The sequence below is a fragment of the Stenella coeruleoalba genome (assembly GCF_951394435.1).
Source record: "Stenella coeruleoalba genome assembly, chromosome: 17".
NCBI lineage: Eukaryota > Metazoa > Chordata > Mammalia > Artiodactyla > Delphinidae > Stenella > Stenella coeruleoalba.
The window spans coordinates 62646484-62672300 of NC_137163.1; the positions used below are offsets into that span (position 1 = coordinate 62646484).

At 42.9% G+C, this 25817-nt stretch overlaps 1 protein-coding gene and 1 long non-coding RNA gene across 6 annotated transcripts in view; one reads left to right on the plus strand and one right to left on the minus strand.

Moving 5' to 3' along the window:
- JPH1 (junctophilin 1) overlaps positions 1-25817 on the plus strand; it is a 214017-nt gene that overhangs the window by 169949 nt on the left and 18251 nt on the right. The window lies entirely within an intron of this gene.
- The window catches only part of LOC307175726, a 167520-nt gene continuing 153646 nt past the window's right edge, over positions 11944-25817 (minus strand). The window contains exon 5 of the long non-coding RNA XR_013824435.1: positions 11944-12860. This is a non-coding gene — a long non-coding RNA (uncharacterized lncRNA). The remainder of the gene's footprint in view (positions 12861-25817) is intronic.

A 25817-nucleotide genomic window follows, 5' to 3' on the forward strand; every position in this document is an offset into this window, starting at 1 on the left:
GGGAAGAACACGTGCTTTGGAACCAGGCAAAGTCTTGACTCCGCCTTGGGCAAGTTAGTTAACTTCTCTCAGCCCTGGTTTCTTCATCAGTAGAAATAGGATTCATTGTGGAGCTCTCCCAGAGGGACATCAAAAGGATTAAATGAGCTAATGTGTGAGATGAATCTTGTGTTAACACCTGACGCATAGTGAGCCTTCCATAAGGGGTAATTGTGGAACTTCGGGAAAGTGTCCTCACCTCCGCTCGGGTTAGACAGCTTCACAGGCGTGTTTCAGAGGGTTTCTAAGAGCTAGCTTGGTCATCTCTGTGTCGCCTCTCCCCGTCTTCCAGTCCGTCACGAGGTCAAAGATGGCTATTGCCGGGCACCCCTGGGAAGGCTGAGGCTGGCAGTGGCAGCATCAGGGGTTATAAGAAAAGGACAGGGCTTCCCTGGTGGCGCAGTGGTTGAGAGTCCGCCTGCCGATGTAGGGGACGCGGGTTCGTGCCCCGGTCCGGGAAGATCCCACATGACGCGGAGCGGCTGGGCCCGTGAGCCATGGCCGCTGAGCCTGCGCGTCCGGAGCCTGTGCTCCGCAACGGGAGGGGCCACAACAGTGAGAGGCCCCGTACCACAAAAAAAAAAAAAAAAAGAAAAGGACAGGGTGTAGGAGCGCGAAATCCAACAGTGTTTAGGAAGACCTAAGAGCATGGAAGTAGGAATATGAGGGGATAATTGTGGGCTGAGTTAGGTCAGAGTTGGGGTAGGTCCTACTAACCACACAGGACACATAGGAGTAGATCTGGTGTGGGGAGCCGGGCCTAGACACTTGAATTCCGGTAATCAGAAGAACACTGAGCACCTTTTACAAAGAAAGTCATAAAAACAGAATGGTCGTCCATGAACACTTGCTTCCAAAGAAGAATGGGGCTATGTCAGCGTGTTGGGTACTAAGGCTGGGTCTGTTCGCCTGAAATAATTGGATAAACACATCTGTCCACTTAGTATTTTCGGCTCTCTTGACCAGATTGGCTCACTGAAGGATCGGTAGGGGTTTTGCTCTTACTATATTAAGGCAAGCCTTACACGCCCAAGTGACCACTGGTAACATTCTGATCCTGGGAGGACGATGGTAAGGAGAGTTGGTTTAGGGATGCTGTTTAATTTCCCATTTTAGTTTTGTCTGTAGCTCGCAGAATTGACAAGAATCTTTATCTGAATGATCAACTTACTGAAAGTTCATTTTATCAGGATTATGTGTGACTTAAATACAAAAACCAGTATAATAAGCAAACAGTTATCACACACTGGCATTTCCCCCCCCCACACACACACAACATTTTAATTATTTTCTTGAGGAAAGAAGACGGGCTTTTTCATTAAACATACCTGGGTTCAGTTCTGCTTCTGCTGTTTTCTGTCTACTTTGAATAGACCACCACCTATCAGAGCACGATTCCTTGTACATAACAGAATAATAACCTTGAAGGATTGTAGGGAGAGCCCAGCACAATCATTTTGTTCATAAAGTGTTTCATAAAGTTCCTGGAATATGGGTGTTTAGTGGTTGCAGGGCAGTACTGTACGTTTATTATCATTATTTGTGTGTGTGTGTGTGTGCGCGTCAACACACACAATACGGTAGTCTATAAATAATAAAATTTTAATTTTCATGTTTCTCTCGGGGACTTAAGGTAGTTTGTCAGCGTAAAGCATAACTCTGGAACATTTGCTGCTTCGTCGCCCTTTGCTGTGTTGAACCCACAGCAGTCAGGGCACCGCCATCTCTCTCTTCCTCTCCTCGCTTTCCCTGTCCACCCTCCTTTCTCTGGGCTGTTGCTTCCCTCCCTCTCCTTCCTCCCATCCATTTCATCACTAGTAAGAAAAGTGAATGCAGTAATAGTATAATTAACTAAAAGAAAAATATTTAGGCAGCATCTAACATTCTGCTTTGCTGAAGAGTAGCCCAGTTCTTGGCAATCACATTTAAAAGAGCCGTCCCGGCCCACAATGCATCCTGAGTCCCAGGACGACGGCACGTCCCCCAAGTTTCTCCAGCTAATGGCTGGTGGAGTGATACCTTCTGCCCAGCTCATTAGGAATATTAGTACTTTGCTTCCTGTATGGTGCTGTTCTCATGCCTCCTGCCATGCTGTCACCATGGGTGCTGGCCCTGGGGAGGCTGGGGTCATATAATGCAGACATCTCTGTTGTGGACCTGAGAGTGTGTGTGTGTGTGTGCGTGCTCATGTGAGTGTGATGTCAGCTTAACAGCTCTAGGCCTGAGCTGCCCGGTCTGCACAAATTAGTTAGAGCTGAATGATCTCTGAGGTCTTTCTTAGTTTCCAGATTTTGCAACGTATGTTGATATCATGATTAATAATTCCAGGTTTAGTTAGAAGATTACAGGATGTTTGAAGACTGTGGCTAGCATTAGAGATTCACTTACAAAAATAATCAGCCATGAATCCTTGAGGACGTTTAGGCTTTATGATCATAGGTATAAACCTCTGTTGCTAGGGTTTCGGATCTGCGTTGTTGTCAAAGACATACAACTTCATTTCTCACTGTCCACATGATTGCTGTATGCAGGCCATTGTTTAGGGCACGTTATCATTCACGTTATAGGAAAGTTTTAGTTAGAAGGTACATTCGCCAGTCTTATTTAATCTGATACCTCTAACTTTATTTACCAAAGAAAAATAATTTAGATTTAGTAGGAAGACTATTATCACTCTAAAAAAAAAATTTAAAAACCAAAAAAGAGAGGCCTAGATTTTACTTATATATAATAAGCAAATTTCCCTAGAAATAAACGTGTAGCTGCCACAGTTATTGAATATTCAAGTTGAAAGGAACTTTAGAACTCTTACTTTCCCAGGGGTCTTCAGGCTATAGCTTCAGACCTTGGAGTTCTCAGGTTTTATGGAAGGGCTGTCCATAGGAAGCAGGGGGAAGCCGAGGAGGTGGAAATGGGCCGTTGCAAACCAGATCATAGGCACACTTATCTGATTTCATATGGGTAGGGAAAATATGTAACATTTTGTTACGAGAATGAATTAGAATTCTCATTCTAACCCCTTCGTTTTATTGATGAGGAAACTAAAATATCACAGGGAGGTGAGAGGCCTCTGGTCATAAGTAGTAAGGAATCAGCATAGAACCCGGATCTCAGGGCTTGGGCCCGTCAGCCATGCTTTCAGAGGACTGAACACGTTTAGCTGCTTCTAAGGACGTGAAAACCACTAGAGTCTTCGGGGTCTTCTCTTCTCCTTCCCAATTTACCTCTCGTTCATCTCCAGACCTTACGCCTAGTGTCAAGTAAAAACTATTGTTGACGCAATTTTAGAACAGCTCTCAGAGAAACCGGATCCACACTGAAAAAGTTGGACAAGGCAGATCTGAGGCACAGAGCGCAGGCCATGCCAGCTCTTTGTTCCTCAAGGAAATGTAGACCTGTGTGACCCTAGACAAGGAACATCACCTGGCCAGCCAGGTTACCGGGTCAGGAGTAGAGATGTCACATTCTCCACGTTCACCCGCTGGTGTTTCTAGAGTGGAAAGAGTGGCCTTATGGGCTTTGGTAGCTTCTAACTGGTGGTAATGCTGTGTGTGTGTGCTGTGTGAGTATTCAAGTTTTCATATCTCATAGTCCCACAGCACACGCGTTGACAACCAATTCTGTGCCTCCAGGACTTTTAAGTATACTAGCTGCTCAGGTTTGCACAGCTTGCAAATGCTGGGACCAGGACACAGATACAGGTCTTCTGACTGGAACCCCCCAGCACCCCTGCTTCCCCTGGGTAGCTACACTCACTGTCGTCCCTCTCGAAGGTCAAGGGTGCAGTAACTTGGCACAGTATGATACCTAATGCTTGGTTTGGTCATGGTTTTCTGGCTGCATTTCATGAAGGTACAGAAATGTCGTATATATTGCTTCCTGTTGTGGAGAAAACAGGAACTTGTATTCCTTAAAGAAACCCTGAAAAAATCTTTATAAAAAGCAGCAACACTGGTTAGCTGTGCTGGGTTAGTACCAGAGTGAGTAAGGAACAAGGGAAGAGGGAGACTTTCCTTGCTGTTTTTTATATTTTATTGAACATTTGAAGATGTTGCTTATTTAGAAACCTCATATCTGTTTAAGTTATTCAGTTAACTAAATGGATAGTGTCTATAAAGATGTTGAGTATTCTATGCCCAGCTGCATCTGTATCATCTGTTTCTAGGGCTTTACATGTATCATCTGTAATCCTCATGATAACTCTGCAAGGTTGGTTCTACCACGATTCCCAATTAACATATGAAGAAACAAAGGTGTCACAAGGCTAGGTCACTTGCCCGGAGTTACAGGCCGGCGAGTGCGAAGAGCTAATTCACATCCACGCAGTCTGATCCTAAACCTCATGCTTGTAACCACTATAGGAAGGGATTAGACAAACAGCAAGAAACTCAACTTCGAGTGCGTTCCAGCATGATGTAAGAGATATTTTTAGTTTGGCACTTTCGAAGTCTGTGAATCCTAAATAATGTGTCTACATTTATAGAGCAAGTCCAGGGAGACCGTGCAGTTTCCATTATGCTAATCTAATCCAAGGATTACATTTATGCTGTAGTTGTAACAATATGCCGTGGATTGAGGTATCGGGCTTTCAAGGCCAACAAAAGTCAAAAATGCTGTGACACCTAAGGACACATCGAGGGCAGTAGTGGGGAGGGAACAGTCAGAGCCTCCAGATGAAGGGAGACAACAGAGACCAGGATGGATGGCATGGTGGCCTCAGGGTGGCCCAGCAGGCAGAGGGCTTCATATGCCACCACCACGAGGGTTTGGGGTGTGTCACCCACTGAAACCCCAGTGAAAGACAGCAACACCTCAGCGTCTTACCAAGGTCTGAGGGAGATGTTGATAGGACAAAAAATCCCTTATCTTGGAGCAAAATCACAGGGAAAGCTAGTGCAGCTCGTAATCAACTTGTTGCTTGACAGTGTTGATTATACTTTTGTTTAAACCGAGAATTGTTTATCGCTAAAAGGTTATTATATACAACGATCAACTCATGCAAAAGAGAAATGTATATGTTAATTTAGTCATATCTGGAAGAGAATGTTCATCTTTTAGTAATTCAGATGATGAGAAAAACTAGGCGTTCATGGAGAGAATGAAAAGACCACCATACGGAAGGTCTACAGCCTGACTAGGATTGGGACGAGGGGTGTGTGCACAGTTCTTGCCTTCAGTTCAGATTAGCTCCCACCATTCACCAGCTGGTAACCCAGGGTAGGTTGCAGGACCTATTGCACATAAAGTTTTTAGAACAGATAATGCAAGTTGAACCTGGCGTATAAAAAAATCACTCAGTAAATGTCAACAGTAATTATCATCATCATCAGTACTTGCTGGCTTAATGCAATAAATATATCCCAGATATTTGGATTTTCCCAGTGGTGACACTCTGTGGATTACAAGTCATTGAATTGACTAAGAGGAACCTGCACCTCTCCTTTGTTGTCCTGTCATATTGTGTAATGACCAAAGGCAGGGGCTGACCTCCAGGCCACAGAGGGCAGAGTTCACAGGTCACCACCCTGCTCACACCTTCCCAGCCTCAGTTTTTTAGCCTGTTGTTCAGGCTGTGTGAAGCATGCCCACCGCCGGTATAAACTTCTGGGACCTGTCCCTTTTATTCACCCGTCCTTGTCCTCCGAAACCCAGACGTTGGCCTGTGCCCCTTTATTTTCAGCTCCTACCACCTGTGGTTTTATTTGTCTCCCTAATGGTCGTTCCTCTCCCAGGTTCCTTAAGAAATGTGATAGAATTTCCCTTAACTTCCCCTCTACTCTGTCGTTCCTAGAAATAATGTACTGGTATTGTAATCTTGGAGTATGTGTGATCTATATGTGTGTCTTTTAGTTGGTAATTATCACAGAAGCACATAATATAATAAAAGTTGAACTAATAATTAGGAAGTTATTAAAAATAGGTCTTTGAAAGTGCTAATAATCATTTAAACTAATTTTTTAAGGCCAGAATTGGTCTCTCCTACCTTGATCCTGACCTAAGAAGATGTCTTATCAAGACCTTTCCTTCCCTCTGTTCTCAGGGCAGGGGATGCTGGTTATGGGAGGAAAGTCCTAATGACTGTTGGAGCAGCGACATTAAAGGATTCGAGGGTCCTTTAGGGACATTATACGCCCGTTCTCTGTTGTGATGTAGCCAAAATTATACTCCCGTTGGCAGCGTTTCCATAGCAGGTCCTTGATCCAGTCTCATAACTACATGATTTATTCTAAATAGTTGTGTGTAGTTGTGGTGGAAGAGTCCCTCACATTTTTTTTCATTGTCATGTTGCCTTTAAGAATGAGCTTGGACAATATTTTAGGAAAAGAAAAAAACACTAAGAAGACCTTAGGTTATTTTATTACCTGAAAGAATACCAGGGAGCCTGGGGGAATGCCTTTGGGAAAGAAAATGGCATTCTGTCGAAATTGGGATTAGCTCTCCTAAAGCTTAGAGCAGTAAGGGTAATATGGGATTTATTTTGAGTTGTGTTTCCATGATATTCAGAGCATAATGATAGTAACACTTGTGTGCCTTCTAGTAAAAACAGGCATCTCTGTTTTGATCCATTTTCTTCATCTCTGTTTTGCTACTATGTAGATAAATTTGAAAGCTTGTAGCCCTGACTACGTGTAACCAAATAGTCTACTAGGGCCCCTCCTTTGTTAGGGACATTTAAAAATGGTTTTGTATTAATTCATAAGTCTGTGTGGGTGAATGCTTTTTTAACATGACATTTCTCAGACGGTTTCTTGCTCACTCCAGAAAACAGAAGTCTCTTATTTACCACTTGCTTGGGTAGTCAAGTTTATTCAGCAAAAATTCAAGTAGAATCCTGGCTGACTGCAGGTGAAGTCTAATGGCCTAAGTAGTCAAAGAAAATATCACAAAAGTAAATAGGCAGAAATCCTGGTTTCTGTACTTCAGCTCCCTGGATCGGCTAGATGAAGAGGATCTTATAATTAGTCTGGATTTTAATTCCACTGCCAGCAAAAGGAGTATGTCCGTACAGCATTGGTACGTTAAGGTCTCAAGGCAAAAGTCTCGGACTTGTAAAATATTCCCTTGAAAGTTAACTGTCTTCAGATTCTTCGTAATAGATTTTGGCTTTCGGCTAGCTTTGAACTCTGAAAGTTTACAAGACCTCAGGTGCAGTTCTCTAGAAAACGGTATTTTACATTTTATTTAACTTTTAATGATTTTAAGGGGATATTTCCGGCCTATTCGTCTTCTCTGAAGCACGAGCATGACTCCAGTAAGGACGTACACCTTCTGTCTGGCACAGAAGGGTATAAACCAGTGGCAGGGGACAGAGGTGAGGCCAGTCAGAGGGACCGGTTAGAATCCAGGTGTTTCTAAGAACGTCCACTTTATCTAAAAGCTCAGAAACCTGAGAAAGCTGGCTTTTTATGGGCGTGCCGTTTCTCTTAACGCTCTCAGTAGATGCATTTTGTTTTAGAAAAATTCATATCTGCAGATCGGCCTTTGAGAAATTACTCTGCAGATATTCCAGTCACACGCAGCCAGAGGAGCTGGGGGCATCTTTCCTTTTCCTTTCATTGTTGTTCGTGTGTCTCAGTTAGAGTTTTTGGTGACTGCTCCCTGGGTCCCTGCCATGTCTCCTCCCTGCCAGAAGCCCTCCCCCACTGCACCTTTTGGGTGGTAAACACCCGGGAGGCCGGGAATGGGAGCTAAGCCAGCATGTATGACACAGAAGCTCACGCAGCTTGTGCAAAGCCAAAGCACAATTGGATTATGTCAAAAAGGGAAGAGATGCCATGTGAATTTGCCGTGTTTCTTCACAGAGCAGGCCAATTTAAATATAGCCTACTACCGCAGCTTGTCCAGAATTAAAATAGCCCAGCACAAGTGGCAAATGGCAGGGAGCAGGGCTGTTTGCCAAGAGATGGCTAAGGGATGGGAAAACGGGCTTTTGAGATGGACTGTACAGGCTCAGATAACAACGGTGGATAGGACACCCTGGGATCCTACTTCATAACTTAAATTTCAGGTCAGCGTAAATGCCCAGAGTGCAGAAGAGAAGACGGGTTAAAACACTCAGCCACTTAGAAGGCTACTTCAAATGTGCTATATTATTATTATTTTAAAATTAAATCTGGTCCCTGAATTCCCCTTCAGTGATTTCTCGTCAGAAGTCAAGGACAGTACCATTGCAATTAGGCTTTCCAGGCATAGGAGACATTTTGAACCCATGAATTGAATTACATAATAACCCTATAACAAAGCCTTATTTGAGCCTGGCGCTGCACATGATGAAATTATCATTTAAAAATATGAACAGCCCTGACTTTACTAGTTGCCAGAACAGTGACAGTAGTCGGTACAAGAGTTTTAGCTACCATTTCAGTTAAATTATTCATTCCTGAAATTTTTTGCTTGGTTGGTTGATTTTTAGATTTTCTTGATTTCAGCTGTCATGTTCCCTGGGATTCAACAAAACCAAAAAAAACATTTTATTATAGGATAGTTAAGTATTGGCCCCAAATGAGAACAAGCAAAAAAAACACACTCAACAGTGGTTAACGTTTGTTGGTGCAGATATATATTTCAAATCACATGTAATATACACATACTAAAATGTGTGTATATTATGTATTTATGTATATTAATGTATTCTTCCCCAAAAATTCACTGTCATATTAAACCTACCAAGCAGACATTTAGTGCTACTTTAGAAAATTTTAATGATGTGAGGGATTCGTCATCTGATAGCATTTAAATTTCAGACTTTGAGAACCAAGGTCTATGAGCTGGTTTCTGAAATCATGCTGGCGCCATGGAAAAGGTATTTTATTTTATTTATTTTTTTAACATCTTTGTTGGAGTATAATTGCTTTACAATGGTGTGTTAGTACCTGCTGTATAACAAAGTGAGTCAGCTATACGTATACATATACCCCCATATCTCCTCCCTCTTGCGTCTCCCTCCCACCCTCCCTATCCCACCCGTCTAGGTGGTCACAAAGTGTCCAGCTGATCTCCCTGTGCTATGCGGCTGCTTCCCACTAGCTATCTATTTTACATTTGGTAGTGTATATATGTCCATGCCACTCTCTCACTTTGTCCCAGCTTACCCTTCGCCCTCCCCGTGTCCTCAAGTCCATTCTCTACGTCTGCATCTTTATCCTGTCCTGCCCCTATGTTCATCAGAACCTTTTTTTTTTTTAGATTCCATGTATATGTGTTAGCATACAATATTTGTTTTTCTCTTTCTGACTTACTTCACTCTGTATGACAGACTCTAGGTCCATCCACCTCACTACAAATAACTCAATTTCATTTCTTTTTATGGCTGAGTAATATTCCATTGTATATATGTGCCACATCTTCTTTATCCATTCATCTGCCGATGGACACTTAGGCTGCTCCCATGTCCTGGCTATTGTAAATAGTGCTGTAATAAACATTGTGGTACATGTCTCTTTTTGAATTATGGTTTTCTCAGGATATATATTGCTGAGTTGTATGGTAGTTCTATTTTTAGTCTTTTAATGAACCTCCATACTGTTCTCCATAGTGGCTGTATCAATTTACATTCCCACCAACAGTGCAGAAGGGTTCCCTTTTCTCCATACCCTCTCCAGCATTTATTGTTTCTAGATTTTTTGATGATGGCTGTTCTGACCGGTGTGAGGTGATACCTCATTGCAGTTTTGATTTGCATTTCTTTAATGATTAGTGGTGTTGAGCATCCTTTCATGTGTTTGTTGGCAATCTGTATATCTTCTTTAGAGAAATGTCTATTTAGGTCTTCTGCCCATTTTTGGATTGGGTTGTCTGGGGTTTTTTTGGATATTGGGCTGCATGAGCTGCTTGTATATTTTGGAGATTAATCCTTTGTCAGTTGCTTCGTTTGCAAATATTTTCTCCCATTCTGAGGGTTGTCTTTTTGTCTTGTTTATGGTTTCCTTTGCTGTGCAAAAGCTTTTAAGTTTCATTAGGTCCCATTTGTTTATTTTCGTTTTTATTTCCATTTCTGTAGGAGGTGGGTCAAAAAGGATCTTGCTGTGATTTATGTCAAAGAGTGTTCTGCCTATGTTTTCCTTTAAGAGTTTGATAGTGTCTGGCCTTACATTTAGGTCTTTAATCCATTCTGAGCTTATTTTTGTGTATGGTGTTAGGAAGTGTTCTAATTTCATTCTTTTACATGTAGCTGTCCAGTTTTCCCAGCACCACTTATTGAAGAGACTGTCTTTTCTCTATTGTATGTTCTTGCCTCCTTTATCAAAGCTAAGGTGACCATATGTGCATGGCTTTATTTCTGGGCTTTCTGTCCTGTTCCATTGAGCCAAATTTCTGTTTTTGTGCCAGTACCATATTGTCTTGATTACTGTAGCTTTGTAGTATAGTCTGAAGTCAGGGAGCCTGATTCCTCCGGCTCTGTTTTTCTTTCTCAAGATTGCTTTGGCTATTCAGGGTCTTTTGTGTTTCCATACAAATTGTGCAGTTTTTTGTTCTAGTTCTGTGAAAAATGCCATTGGTAGTTTGATAGGGATTGCATTACGTCTGTAGATTGCTTTGGGTAGTAGAGTCATTTTCACAATATTGATTCTTGCAATCCAAGAACATGGTATATCTCTCCATCTATTTGTATCATCTTTGATTTCTTTCATCAGTGTCTTATAATTTTCTGCATACAGGTCTTTTGTCTCCTTAGGTAGGTTTATTCCTAGATATTTTATTCTTTTTTGTTGCAATGGTAAATTGTAGTGTTTCCTTAATTTCTCTTTCAGAATTTTTATCATCAATGTATGGGAATGCAAGAGATTTCTGTGCATTAATTTTGTATCCTGCTACTTTACCAAATTCATTGATTAGCTCTAGTTGTTTCCTGGTAGCATCGTTAGGATTCTCTATGTATAGTATCATGTCATCTGCAAACAGTGACAGTTTTACTTCTTCTTTTCCGATTTGGATTCCTGGAAAAGGTAGTTTAACAATTAAATCGCAAGAAGTTATTTATCATATTAAAATGTGTTACTTACAGTGATTTACTGTAGTGTCTCAGAGCTCAGGGTGTGACAGAGGCCTCTCTCAGACCAGCGTGAGAACCTTTTTAATTTCACTTTTCCATGCAGGCTTAGTCATTTGAGTGGCTGTGGCTGTGATGTCTCAGAAAAACATTGCGGAGAAGTTCCGTATTTACAATTAACTGATGCCAACAGTGATCATCTGCCAGAGAGAAATTTAAGGGAAAAAAAGCTTGAATTTCACCCCCAGAATTACAGAGAGGTCAGAGCAGGATGGTGATGTGGGCAATATAAATATAGTAAGTAGGGGAAGAAAAATGACCATGGGACTTAGAATTAAGTAGACTTATGTGTGCTGCCCGGAGTAGCAAATAATTTGAAAGTATTTCTGGACGTTTGTCAATCACTAAGTACATTGAGGTTTTTTTTGAGGTAGCAGACATTAGGAGTTGATCGTGAAATGACAATTTGGACAGCACTGAAAGGAGACAGGCCAGGGGTGGTTATTTCAGAGAACACAAATTCACAAGTGATCTGAAACCCACAGGGACATGTCAGTAGAAAGACAAGGGACAGCAGGACGTTAATAATATCAGTAAAATCTCCTAACAGCAGAGATGTGGAGCAGCAAGCCACTCACCAGCTTCCAACTTCCTTGTCTTGCATGGAAAGAGGCTCCTTAACCTCCCACTCTGTGGAACAAATGCCATTTTCCAGGGCATTCCAGTTCTTCCTTGGGAGAAGCCCTGTCTGCAGGGCGGAGGGGTTCCCACATCCTCCAAAAGGAATGGAGGCCTCTTCAGAATGGGCTTGTTTTGGACTTGATGATTGGCTCTCATAGGCTTCTCCTCTCTCTGATGGCCTGTACGTTTTCAGGGTAACTGGTCAACCCAAAGGGACTCCATATGAAGCTATAAAGAGGGCTTTCTGTGCCCCATCTCATTCATTCCAGAGCAGAGTGAAGAATGGGAAGTATCATCCTCCACTGTGTCCATTGCAGTCCCTTTGGGACTGCAATTATAATAGTGCAATTATATATCTATAATTATGTATATAATTGGTCCAATTATAAATATATGTTACACGTTTCCACCAGAATCCTCCAGAGCTTCTCATGGCTCTGAGGTTCTCTGCCTTCAATACAAGTGGATTTTTAACATTGCTACTCCCAAGCCGCCATACGACAAGGGCACATCCTTTTGTTATCAAGTCTGTTGTCATTCCAGTAGATACTGTGATTCTATTGAAAGGGAAAAAAGAACTACCTCCAGTATTCCTGCCATTTCCTGAAACTTAGCACATGCAGGTAATCTAACTTGGGAAGTATAGCCCATGCTGCAAGGTAAACCTGGAGACCTTTAGAGCAGCTGTCAGAGACCAGCAAAGCAGCAGGGAAGGCCCTGGACCTTTATGCTAACACTGGGCAACTTTCAACCAGGCGGTGGGCAGACTTTGGGGTTCGGCAGGTAACTCTTCCTGTCCCTCCAGAGTTCAGTCTGCTTTCCCCATTACAAGATGGTAGTCAGTAGATTTTGAATTCTTGGGCCTCAAAGGAAACCCCTTCCTAAGCGCCAATCAGAGCCTGAATTTCTGCCTTGTTCTTGGGATGTGCAGCATTCCCTCTGTGCCTGGAATTCTTCTTGACATTCTTTGGAGTTGGTCTGAATCTCAGACTGGTAAGGGGTAGTTCCGTTTGGGTCAGTGCATTTGTCACTAAGGAATGGAGTCCAGGAAGGCACACCCCACACTCCCCAGTGGCTGCAGCAGGAGTTTATCCATCCCAGCGACGGGCGTGGCATTGCATCCCAGGCCCCCGAGGCAATTAATTCCACTCTGAAAAAAAATAAAGGTTAAAAGTTCATCAGAGTGTTTCTAGAATAGAAACTCAAGCCAGCAACAGACTCCTGGTCAAGAATATTCCAAGTATTGGAATATTATAGGTGCTATAAGGATGTATAATAGTATTGAAGCAGGTCATTAGCAGTCTATCAGAACTGAAAGAGAAGACTCCTATTATTTGAGCAGGAATTTAACATGATTCTTTTACTTATTTTATTTGAATTCTGCCTTGCATTTCCAGCACCATCTCTAACGAAGGAGAAGCACACATTTTTATCTCAACATACGTGTGTTCATCTTCAAAACTGCCTTTGCCCCCCCCTCCAAATTGTACCGAGTGTTATTTAAACGTACTAAACAGAAAACCAGTCATCCTGGCTTATATATTTGTCTCAGCCTCCATTTTTCTCAGCGTCCTTGGGTAAGCTATTATCTTACACATTGAGTATGGGGTGAACATTTTCTGTTCTCAGTTTAACACAGCAAATGCGTAAAAACAGATAAAAATCACAAGAAATTTTTTAAGATTCTCATGAGGAAAAAGAAGACAACTTTTTAAGAATTCAGGAAGAACTGGATGATCTTCTGATATTTCCTTTTAAACTTGGAGGCGTTAATTACTAATTTGGTGATTTGGGGAAGGCAACTATGATTTAGATGAATCTGCAGTATTTTTAACACCACCTAAAATGTTCCCGCGAAAGAATAACCTTGATGAAAACCACATCTTCCCTATAGTCTTTAGTAAGATGTTTTCTAAGCTGTATTTCATTTGAAAGTCAGCCAAAACTGGTTTTAAAAATATGTAGGAAAAGAAAGCCCAACATTTGCATTTTTCAGTGGAAGTTAAAAGTCTATTAATATTAAAGATAACTGAATAGAGAAATAAGGAGGGCAGCAGACTCAATAAGGTGAAAGCATGAATATAAGAAGACAGAACTATGGTTATGAAGGAATATTTATAGCAGAAAGAAAAGTTTATAACTAGAAGATGAAATAAATCACAGAACATTTGCTAAAACAAAATCTGCAGACGGTAGACAGCATCGTTAGCCAGCTTTGCCCTAAAGGTTAGGAGACCTGGCTTCTGCCCGTTCATCCCACTGAATTGCTGTGTGACTGAATATGTTCCTTGGTTTCTCTGAGTCTTAAATCCCTACAGAAGGGATAGTACTTCTCTGACCCCAGGGGAGGGGCCTCGTCGACTCTCTGAGGCTTGTCTAGCTCTAATTGTGCTTTTTAATTTGTCTGGTAAAGCAGAACTTTCAAGAGTCCCTTCCTCAAATCCAGAAGGTTAACGTAAATCAGAGCAAATCCTTTGTGCTCGTTATATCGGTGTCCCCAATATCTGTTGCAGCAAAAGACTAAAGATTTAAAGTGAAAGCAGTCAAGGACTTCTTAATTGAACTATGGAACGAGTCATTGTCACGGACCAGGTGTGAAATGAGTGGAGTCACTGAATTACAGTTCCTACAAGGAAACATGAAGTGAATAAAACTGGTTTGCTGAGAGAATAACTGTACCCCTACTATCTTGGCTTTCCTCGCAAAGCAGTCCTGTTATAAACCCAACAACTCAACGTATGTTGAATATGATAAAGCTTCAGATGCACAATGGCTTTGCGGAAGCCAGTCCCAAGCAAGTTCACGTTCATACCATTCAGCATCGCATGCCCAGGAGAGGAATGGATGCCTTTGTTGTTCACTGTCTTGGCAGGTCTAGACAGATGAAAGCGAAGTGGTTACTGGTGGATTTGGGATCTTAGGAGAGCCATTTTAGGTAATTTACAAAGTGGATATTTTACTGCCTAAGAGACTGTTTCAACTAGGAGTTCTCCGTGGTTTATGTCATTTTAAAGGCATGAAGGATGTCTGCTTCTTTGTTTTAATGTTTAAGCATTTATGAAATGGGATTGTTTGAGCACCACCAAGTGCACATCCACTGGGCATTTGCTGCAGTAAAGCGGAAGTTAGGTCTGTCCGTGACCCAGTCACTGGAGTCCATCAGTCCCTCAGCTGATCACTGCTGGTTGCCATCATGTGTTTCGACCACGAGGTAGTCTTATATTGCTCTTAGTCATACTTTAATCTTTCACCACAGTGACCATTGGTAAAGGACAGAAAGCATAACAGCACTGACATGGAAATAAAAACAGCCTTGACCTGACAATTCTCGTCAATTCTCGTCACAACCCAGATCCCGAAGGTTGTAAAGTTCTTTTTAGGCACATCCAGATGTTTCTGTTACAGCACTAAGAAGAAATGTAGCCATGATTACATCTCATTTCGTTTTATCGTATATGCATCCATTTTGAAATAATTTGACCTGCCTTTTGTTACCAAAAGGCTGCTGGCTGATAACTTGAACTAAAGATACACCCTTTAGTAGTAAGCCAGATTTAGTCAGAATAGGCCATTTCTGTGAAATTTGCCATAGGAAAGAAGCCATATTTCAAGCAATTAAAAAGCACCTAAAACTGTAATAACTGTAATGATAGTCTGCGTTTATATGACTTTACAGTCATCAGATTCACTTCACATTGTTCACTGGATCCTAACTTAACCCTTTGTATTTCATCTGGTCCAGCGTCTATCACTGGCTATGTGCCCTTCCTCCTACCCAAAGCTCTGTGATGGGTACATTTCCATCCTCCTTGCTCAGATCTCTACCCTGCATCAATGGCCCCTTCTTCCTTCTTTGCTTCTCTCAGAAAAGAGACCCCTGCCAGAGGAAGATGCTGAATCATGTTGGCCTGAGATCAGGTCTTCCCAGTGCCGTTCAGCAATTCCAGTTTCCCTTTCTTCCATCCCTTAGAACTTTTGTGCAGTGCTGATTCCAAATCCTCACCTCTTTAAGCACCCAGATTTTCCCTACCAGCCCTAAATTTCAGCCAAGGACTAATAATGGCCATTTGTCAACTAAATACTCTCTCATTAGTACTCAGTACTTCATATAAATCACTTCTGATCCAGAGCATCTATACAAGGTAATACCATCCCCATTTTACAGGTAAGGAAACTGAGGCAAAAGTGACCCAGCCAGGATGTGATAAACTGGGGTGTAAACCCAGGTCTGTCTGGTTTCCAAAGCCCAAAGTACTCTCTGTCTCTTTCAAGCTTAGAATCCTTTAAATAATTTTAAAACATTGGATCAACCCATCACTGTCCTTATGTTTTTTTCCTGTTTCCTTTCTTTTGCTTCATCTAGGACCCGACTCCAATGGTGGTTCCCTTCTCAAAGCTCCTTCATTTTCTTCTGTTCTCTGAGCATCTTTCTTCCCACCTTCCAACAGGATCAGCTCTCACCGATACAAGTAAAGTGTCTTTTTCCCTTGGCCCAGCTAATCCTCCCAGTTACTGTCCAAATTTCCTCCTTCCTTTCTGGGTCAGAAATCACCAGCATGTGGCCCACACCTGCTTCCTGTATTTCCTCTGTTCCTTCCTCACTGACCCCCTTCAGTCTGGCTTCTACAGTGGCCTTCTTGTTAGAACTGCCCTCCCGGAGGTTCTCATCAAATTCAGCAGCCTCTTCTCAGCCCTCACTTTCTCCAGCACATCACAGGATTGACAAACGATCCCTCTCTCAGACTCTTAACTGCACTTGTTAATTCTAACTGCCCCAAAATCAGCCGATCAGTGCAGCTCCCCTAGAGAAGAGACAAATTCAGATCTGGCCCACTTAACTCCTAAGAGGAGCACAGGATTTATCCAAGAACAATGTATCCAAGAACTTATGTATTTGATGGGCTCATCGATCTTCTGTGAGCTCATCGTCTGTGATCACGGTGCCCACATTCCTGTTGCTAACCTTGACCCTTAACTTCGCACTGCAGCCCTGTATTTCCAAATCGCAATGCTTGTGTCGTGTAAAATCCTACTTGTCTAAAACTGAGCTTGTCATCACCTTCAAACTGTCTCTCCTTCCCACCTGTACAATTTCTCTCTGTAGTAAAGCCATTCACCAGGACACCAAGTTAGCAACCTTGGGGTTAGCTTTTATGTTTCTCTCCTTCTTACCTATGTATTTATTCCACCAATATTTGTTGAGGACAGCCTCTGGGCCAGGCTTTATGTTAAGAGCTGGAAAAACAGATGTGGAGGCTGCCCTCGTGTTTCAAAGTTCTGACACTTTTTTCCTTAACGTGTCCTTCGGCTCTTCCTTTTCTTACCGCCATTCCCCTCACTAGACTTAGCTTACCCTGGCTGGGATTAGTGAAGCAATTTCTCGTCTGAGAGCCCAACCTTTGGTCTTTTCTCCTCACTTCCTCTGGACACACAGAATGTTCTAGAAATACTTGTTCATGGGTGATTTTTTTTTTAATTTTTAATTGTAAAATAGACATAACAAAATTTGCCATCCTAAACCATTTTTAAGTGTACAGTTCCGTCGTGTTAAGTGCATTCACATAGTTGTGCAGCCAGTCTCCAGAACTTTTTCATCTTGCAGAACTAAAACTCTATATCCATTAAATAACAACTCTCTGTTCTCCCTCCTCCCAGCCTCTGACAACCACCCTTCTACTTTCTGACTCTAGGAATTTGACTGTTCTAGGTTCCTCCTATGAATGGAATCATACAATGTTTGTCCTTTTGTGACAGGCTTACTTCACTTAGCATAAGGTTCGTCTATGATGTAGCACGCATCAGAATTTCCTTCCTTTTCAAGGCTCAATAACATTCCATGTATGTTTATGCCACATTTTGTTTATCCATTCTTTCATTGATGGATGCTTGGGTTGTTTCTGCTTTGGGGCTATTGTGAATAATGCCACTATGAACATGATGGTACAGATATCTCTCTGAGACCCTGCTTTCAATTTTAGGGGGTATATACCTAGGGGTTGAATTGGTGGATCATATGGTAATTCTGTTTTTAATTTTGCGGGGATCACCATACTGTTTTCTACAGCAGCTGTACCATTTTGCATCCCCACCAGCAGTGCACAAGGTTTACAAGTTGTCCACATCCTTGCCAACACTTATTACTTTCTGGGTGGTTTCTTTTTTTTCTAACATCTTTATTTGAGCATAATTTCTTTACAATGGTGCGTTAGCTTCTGCTGTACAACAAAGTGAATCAGCTATACATATATCCCCATCCTCCTCCCTCTTGCGTCTCCCTCCCACCCTCCCTATCCCACCCTTCTAGGTGGTCACAAAGCGCTGAGCTGATCTCCCTGTGCTATGCGGCTGCTTCTCTGGGTGCTTTTTTTCATGGTAGCCATCCTAGTGGGTGTGAGGTAGCATCTCATTATGGTTTTGATTTGTATTTCCCTTATGGTTAGTGATGTTGAACACCTTTTCATGTGCTTATTGGCCATTTATATCTCCTTTGTAGAAATGTCTATTCAGGTTCTTTGCCTTTTTTTTTTTTTTTTTTTTTTTTTGCGGTATGCGGACCTCTCACTGTTGTGGCCTCTCCCGTTGTGGAGCACAGGCTCTGGACGCGCAGGCCCAGCGGCCATGGCTTACGGGCCCAGCCACTCCGCGGCATGTGGGATCTTCCTGGACCCAGGCACGAACCCGTGTCCCCAGCATCAGCAGGCGGACTCTCAACCACTGTGCCACCCGGGAAGCCCCCTTTGCCTATTTTTTAATTGTTGTTGTTCTTCTTATTAAGTTGTAAGAGTTCTTTATATAATCTGAATACTAACCCATTATCAGATATATGATCAGCAAATATTTTCTCCCATAAAATGAAATTTTAGTCTTATTTAGTGGTAATGTTTTTGACCTGTAGAATAACCCTCATTAAAAGGACTTTTCTCTAAAAATTATTTCAAGAATAAAACATCCCTTAAATTTGTTTTTACATCAGGTTTTTCTAAATACGTAAATTATATGGCAAGGTAAATTTTAGATAAGTTTTATAAAACTCAGGATAAAGTAGAAGATAGCCAATTATTTGGCCTATTCCAGCCGAGGATTAGAAATGTGCCTTTGACCCAGCCTATCCAGAGAATATAGCCTTTAAGCTTATTAAGTTTGATAAAATGTTAGGGAATAAAGCCTATAAAGTACTTAAGAATGAGGACTTATTTTCCAAGCTTGAAAATGTTCTGAATATAGAAAAAAATTCTGTAAAGGAAGCTGCATAGTAGGCTCTGATGTCCCCAAGTTATCACGTATGTCCCTAAGCATTCACACACTATGAGGGGCTGAAGTTCAGAAAACTTAGTATAACAAGTAATTTTTTTCAATATCCTGCCAGTCTCCAAAAAGGATTTTCAGGGCATTATAAGTCACATACATAGTAGCATCTCTGACCAGGGAATGTTAAAGCCATGTCTTTAGAGAAGATAACCATGCACATACGATTGAGGATAATTATACTCCAGGTATCCCGGTAGCTGTAACAAAAAGAGAAACAATAGATAACGTAGTTCTTATTGTGCAAGGAAGCACCCCAGTATATCATCATAGACCAGATTTTTCCTGACACTAAACTTTGAGGAATGTATTGCCCACATCTTTATGAACATGACAGTGATACACATAATGGACAGCATTTCACATTCTTCACATGAATCTTGGTTCATATCCTATCTTGGATATCATGGTTCATCCTCCTATCTCCCCTTGAAAAAAGGCCAAGGGCATGGTATGAATTATGATTCTAAGAAGGCATCTCTAAGATTGCTAAAGTAATGTGGTTTAACTTCTGATCTCATAGACAAGAATCATCTGTGACTAGACTGGCCTCAGCCTGGTCTCTGGCTACCCACACTTTCAAAGCCTGTGTCGTCATACCTCTGCAAGAGTTTGGGCCCTTGAAAGGTCAAATACCAGATTTCAGTAGGGATACCATGCCCCTAAATTTACATTTTATATCTAAATAACTTGATAATGCTTTTCGAAAAGGAAGCAATGGACCACCCTGGCAAAAAAAGACAACTATTTGCTGAAGCTGTAACTTGTTTTTAACCAGGACCTAAGAACACAGTCTTGAAGTTATTATTCCAGGTCCTGTCTTTTACAAAACAAAAAAGCAACGTAGGAAGAAAATTAACATTCGAGAACTAATAAACGTAAAGATTGGACCCACAAGAAGTAGTCTTCCTAAACCACATTTACTGAGCTTTAGCTGAATCACTGTCCATTGCAGATTAAAATCATCTTCAGCTGTGCCAATGAATAGGTATGTGTGTGAGAGATGGACAGTTAGAAGTCCGGAGAAGCAGCTAAGGGGGCCGTTTGTGCCTTAGCAGGAGGAGTGTATGCTGAGTCTCGTGGGGTTGGTCTGACCAGAGAAGCAAGCAGATCGATAGTGAGAGACCAGTTTCTTTCCGGTACAGGAACTCAGACATTATGCCTTTGCTTTTTAGCTGAGAGCTGTGGAGACACCTAGTTCTTGTTCATATCGAGAGTATTCCTTGCTTAACAGACTGATTTCTTCTTTAAAAGGGCTCCCACTGTATACACAAGATGATTGGTTTTTGCCAGTCTAGGTCTCTCATAAGTGAATAATGTCACAGTCCAAAAGGAAGGCTAACTAAGGTCATTTTTGGGCATTTTCTTGCACATGATGCCGTAACCCAGGAAAGGATTTTGGTTAGTGTCAGGCAATTTCAAGAAAACCAGAACGGAAATAGAATGGCAGGCTGCAAGGACAGAAGCAGGGAGATCAGTTCAGCCTTTGCAGGAACCCGGTGAGATGTGACCTGGGCAGGAGCGGTGATGAGAAGGAGACACGCGGGGTCGGGTGTGTATTTTGAAGGTCCTGCCGGCTGCCTTGCTGACCGTGGATGTGGTGTGTGAGAGCAAGGGAGGCAACCAGGATGACTCACAGGATCTGGGCTTGAGCAACTGGACGAATGGGGTTGCCGTTCACTGATGTTTGGAGTCTTACGTACAATTGCTCTCTCTCTTTTTTTTTTTGCCTGCATTGAGTCTTCATTGCTGCGTGCAGGCTTCCTCTAGTTGCGGCGAGCGGGGCCTACTCTTCGTTGTGGTGCGCGGGCTTCTCATTTCTGTGGCTTCTCTTGTTGCGGAGCACAGGCTCTAGGTGCGTGGGCTTCAGTAGTTGTGGCACGCAGGCTCTGTAATTGTGGCTCGCGGGCTCAGTAGTTGTGGTTCTCGGGCTCAGTAGTTTTGGCTCGTGGGTTCTAGAGCGCAGGCTCAATAGTTGTGGCGCATGGGCTTAGTTGCTCCACGGTATGTGGGATCTTCCCGGACCAGGGCTCAAACCCATGTCCCCTGCATTGGCAGGCGGATTCTTAACCACTGCACCACCCGGGAAGTCCAATTGCTCGTTTTTAAATGTTGCTAAGAATTTTCTTTACATATATGGGTATCAAAGCAAATCACATGTACAGCTCCTGAACCAACTAGATGACAGCCTCTGCCATCAAATTTTCAGAGTCAGGTCAGGAAACTTAACTTTGACTTAGTAAGTAACACATTTTAGAAGACATCAAAAATCAGCGTATTTTTTGAAGCAGTTTTTTGTTGGGAAGAAAATATGTAAGAAGTAGAAATAGAAAAGTATAAGTATTGTATACAGTTTTACCTTTAGCAAAATCCTTGTCCATTCTAGATGAAAATCTTTATCAGCTATGTCAGTGAACAGGTATATAAAAGATTGAAAGAAGTTGGGACAGACGTCTAAGGGACTTGCATCTACCTTACTAGTAGTAGGCCTATGTGCTGGGCGTGTGCAGTGTATTGTTTATATGCTTCTTTTTTTTAAAAGCACTGTTATGTTTAAGAAAAACTGGGAAAGCCAGACCATTTTGTTCTGAGTAAGGTGACTTGAGAGTTCGTGAAACACCATTTTAGTCACTAAAGAAAAAAGAAACTCAGATTCTCATCAAATTACTGATCGGAAAGAAACAAGTTGTAGTTAAGTTCTTAAGTACAGGTGATGCCTGCCATTCAGAAATTCCACATTGGGCTTCCCTGGTGGTGCAGTGGTTAAGAATCTGCCTGCCAATGCAGGGGACACGGGTTCGAGCCCTGGTCCGGGAAGATCCCACATGCCGCGGAGCAACTAAGCCCGTGTGCCACAAGTACAGAGCCTGTGCTCTAGAGCCCACGAGCCATAACTACTGAACCCGCGTGCCACAACTACTGAAGCCCACGCACCTAGAGCCCGTGCTCTGCAATAAGAGAAGTCACTGCCCACGCACCTCAACGAAGAGTAGCCCCCGCTTGCTGCAACTAGAGAAAGCCCACGCACAGCAACGAAGACCCAACGCAGCCAAAAATAAATAAATAAAATAAATTAAAAAAAAAAAAGAAATTCCACATTTACTGTTTCAGCTGTTGCCGAGTGACCTTTGCAGGGCTGATGTCCAGGAGGGGGTCACCTACCTGCTGTACCAGCTTAGCCAGTTGCCCAGGCCTCTCTGTATCTCTTTACCCCAAAATAGTAACTCTCTACAAAATTTTGGTTTATTTGTAATAGGACCCTAAAAGAAAGTCTACCACTGATGCCTAACTGAAAGATGTTGCTTTTCACTTACTTTTTGCTGCCTTTTATGTGAGAAAGTATAGAAGATGATAATGGTATTTGGAGATTCCTGAGGGTCTGAAGATTTATGGATGTCAGCAGTCTTTGGAACAAATGAAAGGCTTCTTGGGCACGCAGGCATGCTCCTTGTTGGCGTGTATGTTTTCCATGTGACCAGCTACATGTAGCAGCCAGGCATCCACTTGGAGTTTTTTCCACCGGTCTCCCCAGAATGACTAGCCCAAACCTCCCTCCCCCTAAGCCATGAACAATGGCACGTCTTACCCGTTGGGTGAGTAACGGGGTCGTGTGTTGCTCCAGAACTGAGCCTGGGATTGGAGCACATGAATAACGTGGACCAGGGTCAAGCCCAGATTTTTCCCTGGGCAAAATCAAGATGTTTTAATGGGCTGGCCGCACAACAGTTTTTTTTTTTTTTTTTTTTTTTTTGCTGTACGCGGGCCTCTCACTGTCGTGGCCTCTCCCGTTGCGGAGCACAGGCTCCGGACGCGCAGGCTCAGCGGCCATGGCTCACGGGCCCAGCTGCTCCGCGGCATGTGGGATCTTCCCGGACCGGGGCACGAACCCGCGTCCCCTGCATCGGCAGGCGCACTCCCAACCACTGCGCCACCAGGGAAGCCCCGCACAACACTTTTGATGACAGCAAACTCAGATGGCTTCCTGTTCTCTTCTACTTCTTGTTATCAGGTCCAGGGCTACCAAAATCTCCTGAGCAGATACCTAGTTTCAGGCTTGAATGTGGTTTTGACCATCGTGCCAGCCATGCGGGAGCACTGACATGGGGAGGGGTGCTAGATGGAAAAGTCCCCCCTCCTCGTCTGGTCTTACAGGAAAGAACAAGGAAAAAAGTAAAGGGTTAAGGCTTCACTGATGCTGTGCTTCCAAAATATATTTGCAGAAAGGTTCATCTCCATTTGTCTGTTCTCCAGTTTAGCGCGTTGTCAAAGTGGTGGAAGTACTACTGCCATTTTATTCCACTCCGTGGTGGTGGGTTGTGATTGTTTCGGAATAAATGGTGCTTGAGTTTTGTAAGTTTGTCATCGAAGGGCTATCAGGTTTTATTATAGGGTAGGATAACTGTACTCTTGTGGCTTCATTAATTATGGTACCTAGACATAATTAGGCTCTAGCTAAGAATAGCAGATAAAATGGAAAATAATTCTGGGAAAAAAAAGAGCTGAGATTCTGAGAAACTGAAAGGACATAAGAGAGGGCAGCCTCTGAGTCTCAGCACAACACGTGGGACTAAAGTGTCATCAGTGATGGCTCCCTTGCAGGGGTTACCACAGCCGGGTTTTTTAGGAATATGTTCTTATCCCCTTGATTTTTTTTTTTTTTTTTTTTTTTTTTTTTTTTGCTGTACGCGGGCCTCTCACTGCTGTGGCGTCTCCCGCTGCGGAGCACAGGCTCCAGACGCGCAGGCTCAGGGGCCATGGCTCACGGGCCCAGCCGCTCCGCGGCATGTGGGATCTTCCCGGACCGGGGCACGAACCCATGTCCCCTGCATCGGCAGGCGGACTCTCAACCACTGCACCACCAGGGAAGCCCGTATCCCCTTGATTTTGCCTCTGTACTCCCTGCCCTGTAGACAGAGATCATCTAAAACATCCTCAACATCCTCCAAGATTCGTAAGTGACCATTTTGATGATCAGAATTTGATTCATTCATTTTTAATAGACTTTATTTTTTTAGAGCGGTTTTAAGTTTACAGAAAAATTGAGGAGAAAGTACAGTGTCCATATACATCCTTTGCCCACACCCAGTTAATCCTTGTTATTAACATCTTGCATTAGTGGGTACATTTGGTACAACTGATGAACCAATGTGAAACGTTAGTATTAACTATAAAGTCCATACTTGACAGTAGGGTTCACTCTTTGTGTTGTACAGTTCAGTGGGTTTTGACAAAAGCATGATGTCATGTATCCCCCAGTAGAGGATTATCCAGCATAGTTTCACACCCCTAAATATCCCTTTAGATCTACCTGTTCATCCCTCACCCACTTTCACCTTGAACCCTTGGCAATCACTGGTCTTTTTACTGTCTCTGTGGTTTTGTCAATCCATTTATTTTTAAGGTTCCGAAGGACATTCCTTTATTTATAAAGTGGGCCCTCAGTAAATACTATGTGCCAGGCATTGTTCTGTGCCTTGGGAGTATAGTAGAGAACCAAAAATTAAAAATTAAAAAATGCCCAAAATAAAAAATCTCCCTTACACTTATATTCTAGTACATCAGTCCTCCAGGCTCAGCTGGGTCCTAAGTAGGAGTGAAATAGGATCTCCCCCAGTTAGCCCCACAGTCTCAGGTCAGACCCCTTTTTCCCCGTCTTTTCTGCCTGCGGTCTAGTTCCAGGAATCCCGTCTGCTGGCCTCCTCCAGGTGCCACCTGGGTTTTCTCTCCTAAGACCAGCTAGGGCATGATGCCATTTCCCAACTTCCTCTCCTGCTGTCTCTGAAAGGCCTGCAGGCACACCTCTTTTAGACTCCCCTTAAGCTTTTACCACTAGTTATCTATAGCCCTGCCTAGCGCTAATAAAAGAAAATAGTTCACAAAATTATAAGAAGCAGGTGCCCATGAAAATTGTCTAAATACTAGCTTGGATAAGATCTCCTCCTTTGGAAGAGGATGACCCAAAGTCTCAGCCTCCAAATGTCCTCTTCCTGGGCAGGCAGACATCAGTCCCTCTGCCTTGCCGTAAGGAGCCCCATTCTTATCCCTGCTGCCCTCTCCCTAGCCCTTGTCCTCTAGAAAGATAAGCGGTTTCAGTGGGTGAGGACGGGCCGGGGAGAAGGTGGAAGACAGAAGGAGATCCCTTTCCTCTTTCCCGCTCCACCTCTCCGCCTGCTTTCGGTTTCACACAAGAAACATGCTTAAAGAACAACTAGATGGACTCTTTGGAAGCCTCCTGAGCACATTCTTCCCGCAGACCACTGGGCCTGCTCCTGCAGGCTGCGGGGAGCCCGTGGTGTGCGTCTGTTCCCAACTACACGTTCAGCAGAGTCGCGCTGCTAGTGTGACTTGGCGACGTTGGGAGCGTGGCCACCACGGAAATCAGTCAGTGCTACAAATCAGTTTTACTGTTTTTTCCCCCAGAGAGCTACTTTACCAGCACACCACTGGGCAGATCTTTCTTAATCAAATCCTTGTATTGATTCTACCATAGACATTAAATCCATGAGCCCTGTATTAATTCACATGCTCTAATTCTACTCTCCATGGTCGGGGGGCGGGGAGGGGGAACGCCAACCAAAGTCAACGGGGGCTTTCATCCTCTAAGTCTTGAACACCAGGCTTTGCCTTAAGCTGCGCAGAACTTGTTATACTTTCATACAACTGGTTATACTTCCATTAACCTTGAAAGAAAGATGGAGGCAATTCACAGGTGATTTCATCTGCTTGATTTTCATTGATGTCTCACAACAGTATGATGTCTCACAACTTTCTGTTGCAGATGTGGGGCGAGGATCACGGTTAG